This window comes from Geotrypetes seraphini, chromosome 5, assembly GCF_902459505.1.
Source record: "Geotrypetes seraphini chromosome 5, aGeoSer1.1, whole genome shotgun sequence".
Classification (NCBI taxonomy): Eukaryota; Metazoa; Chordata; class Amphibia; order Gymnophiona; family Dermophiidae; genus Geotrypetes; species Geotrypetes seraphini.
The window spans coordinates 89,495,373-89,499,278 of NC_047088.1; the positions used below are offsets into that span (position 1 = coordinate 89,495,373).

Genomic DNA, 3,906 nt, shown 5'->3' on the forward strand with positions numbered 1-3,906 from the left:
TGGACCACCATCCTCTGCACCGCCCTGTCCCCGCTGTCCCTTTCACCGCCCCGTCCCCGTCTCTGCCATCCCCTTCACCGCCCCGTCACCGCCCCACTGCCTCTTTCACCGCCCCGGCCCCGTTCCCATCTTCAGCATCTTCTCCTCTCCATCCCCCCACCCCCAGCACTCTTCACGTGGTCCAGCAGCTCCCCCCCCCCCCCCGCCGGCCAGCCGTGCATTTCCCTCCTTTTACCTTACCTTTTCTTCTTAAAATGGCGATTTCTATAAGGCTACAAGTTATATTACAGCCGGAGCCTTGAAGTCGCGTCGGGTTGCCTGCTAGAAGTCTCCTCTGATGCAACCGGAAACAGGAAGTTGCGTCATAGGAGACTTTTACCAGCAGGCAACACAACACGACTTCAAGGCTCCGGCTGTAATACAATCTCGTAGCCTTATAGAAATCGCCATTTTAAGAAGAAAAGGTAAGGGAAAAGGAGGGAGGGAGATACATGGACAGCCGGCGGGAGAGAGGTGGGCTGCCGGTATCGAACGCTCGGTCACCGCGCGTTCAAGATGTTCACCGCCCCGTGCTACCATCACCGCTCCACGGGGCAGTGAATGGCCTTGTCCCCGAACTTGCGGTGACCATTTTTTTGTTCACCGTTTTGGCAGGTTACCCGCGGCTAAACGCGGCTAGTCGCGGAGAACCACCACCGTGTCATTCTCTAGTTCTGATGCTGTAAAATATGTGAACAGTATAAACTTGCAGCTGACTTTGAGATACTGAAATCAATCCCATACCTTTAACCACAAACCAGTATCATATAATCATATTTTCAGTTTTTTAAAATATTTTTTTATATGGTCTTTAGAAGTGCCAGTATTAGCCAAGAGTTTTCAATGGCTAAAATACTTGTTTGGCACTGGCCTCCTCATTAGATCCGTTATTTAATTTTATCAATCTCTTCAAAGTGCTCAGTGTTTTATTAAATAGCTATATGTAAAAAGCTAAAAACTTATCTTTTTATTTTGTTGCTCATATTAGGAAGGGGCCTGTCATTTCGACATGTTTCGCCCGAAGGCTGTTTCAAGAAAAGTCCCCCTTCTATATTTTATAGGGGACTTATTATTTGTTCATGAACTAGTTATTAGCTCATAACTCAATTTAATAATGTGTGGAAATTGGATGCCTGTGCAATTTTAGGTACCTTACAAAGAATCCATGGGATAAAGTAAGAGTTAAAGCCACACATTGAAGCCGTAGCAAAGTAAAGAATTCACACTGAAGACTTATTTGCTGTTATTTCTCAGTGAATTAAGTACTCTCTTTTTTTTCAACTTTGTTACCTTACTTGCTAGATGTGGGTCTATTTCCTTGTCTATGCACATCATCCTATCAACTCCTCAGCAATTTAGGATTTTTACACCCCCAAGTGCATCACCCTACTTTCTTCATGTTAAAGTTTAACTCCTAAGGATTAGCTCATTTCTGATTTTTATAGATCATGTTTCTTGCGTTTCACTTCCTCTAGAATGGCTACTCTGATGTCAATCTTCATGTCATTTACAAAAGGCATACTTTTTCTTCTATCACTCCAGCAATATCATTCACAAATATATAAAAACATAAGTGGCCCCAGGACTGATTCCTGAAGCATTTTCTACTCATCTTTCTTTTGTGTGAATTCCATTTACTACAATCCTCTGTCAGATAAATTCATATAAAATACAAACATACACTTTGATAATATAGGCACTTTTATTTACATACAGGTGAATGGCCAAACAATTTGATAAATATCATTTTCTTTAAGTACTACTCATTTTACCTGTGCACAAAATACCTTTATAAAACCACCCCCAAGGAGGGCATTACTGAAGCATCAATGGTTCAGCATGCTACAAGATCAAAACATAATTTGCTATGCTATCAATTTTTCTTCTGCTTAATAATATGATTACCTGTTTATATTATAACTACATCTATTTTTTTCTTGATGCTATTTGTCTTCCAGAGTATAAAACTTTTTGTTAAATTCAGCCTTTATCGCAACAAAGATATCCAGGAAACTAAAACATAGAAATATTTTGCAATTCTCCTTGAAAAATTGTCCTATAAACCAGTGTTTTCCGACTATCATCAAGCCAGTACTCCCTAGATCAATGGTTTTTAAGCTTGTCCTGGGGGACCCCCTGCCAATCGGGTTTTCAAGATATCCCTTAATGAATATGCAAGGAACATATTTGTATGCCTATCTCCTCCATTATATGTAAATCTCTCTCATGTATATTCATATTAAAAATTACTTCTGACACTGTTAATTTATTGTTGAAATATTGCTATCAAATACAGTGTGCAAAATTTTATTAATTCTGGATGAAAAATAGTTCTCGGCTCTTCTGGTTGCTTTCCATAAAGTTCCTTTCAGTTCCTTATTTCTCAGACTATAAATCAAGGGGTTGAACAGTGGAATTGCAGTTATATACACTACAGTAAGCAGTATTGTTAAGGTCCATTGAATAAGGAGACTGAGGTCTCAAGTACACACCAAAAGTAGTTCCATAAAATAACAGAACAACTGTGAGGTGAGAAGAACAGGTAGAAAAGGCCTTTTGTCTCCCCTTAGCAGATTGAATTTTAAGGATAGCAGAAATAATGAACACATATGATATAATTGTTAATATGAAAGGGGCAAAAGCTAAAAGTGGGGCTTCAAAATAATTTATAGTTTCAATGACAGAGGCCCCTGAACATGACAAGGTCATCAATGCTGCGATGTCACAGAAGAAATGGTTAATTTCATTGGAGCTACAGAAAGATGATTGAGATATTAAAGTAGCTTGAAGAACTGGATTTAGAAATGAAATTGTCCATGAAGCAATGGCTAGAAGAAAGCAAATGTTCTTGTTCATAATGATGGTATAATGTAAGGGTTTGCAGATGGCAACATAGCGATCATAGGCCATAGCAGTAAGAAGGTAGATTTCATTATCTGTGCAGACCATGAACAGGTACATCTGTATCATACACTGCATGAAAGAGATGGTGTTATCCTGTGCTATAAGCATTGTTAACAATTTAGGCACCGTGACAGACACATAACAGATTTCAAGGAAGGACAAGTTGGTGAGGAAGAAGAACATAGGACTGTGCAGATGGGAATTGGAGCAAACAGTGATTATAATAAGAAGGTTCCCTGTCAAGGACATCAGATAAATAATCAAAAACACAAGGAAAAGGAGGAGCTGCATGTCAGGAAACTCAAAGAATGCCAGAATAATGAATTCTGTCACTTCAGAGTGATTTGTCTTTTCCATTTCTTTGATTTTGATTAGCTATTGGAATGAGAAGAAGCAAAACAAAAAGGAAAAGAGAATTATAATAAATGTATTTAATCTGTACAGAGCCTTAGCACATGTTAGTGCAGTTCATTTCAGCACCCTAAGGACATTTCTACTTGGCCTTATAATTCCTTCTTTATTTTCTTGTTATTAAGGAGGCACTAAGGGCTCCCACGTTAAGCCCATTTAAACTAGTTAGTGCCTATTCTCCCCCAAGACATGCCAACAGCCCAAAAGAAAATTTAGAAAATTAAATAGCACCCTATTACCACACACAATTTTCCCATTTTAGCATACATTAGAACTTAACCCTTCTCCCCCCCCCCACACACACCTTTCTTTATAAAGCTGCATTAGGCTTTTTCATTGCCATCTGCGGCAGTATTACTTCTGAAGTTCATAGGAATTCTATGCACATTGGAGCTAATATCGCCACAGCTGGTGATTAAAAAAAACCTTAATTCAACTTCTAAAGGGAGAGGTTAATGTGGCTAGTAAAAGACCCTTTTTTCAGAGGTGCAAACACTATTTATCTGAAAGCTATTTACCTGGAAGGAGCACAAAGGCCCTGATTTTATAAAG

At 39.1% G+C, this 3,906-nt stretch overlaps 1 pseudogene; it reads right to left on the reverse strand.

Moving 5' to 3' along the window:
- Window positions 1-2,300: 2,300 nt before the first annotated feature.
- Window positions 2,301-3,300, reverse strand: LOC117360348 (annotated as a pseudogene).
- Between the last annotated feature and the right edge of the window lie 606 nt (window positions 3,301-3,906).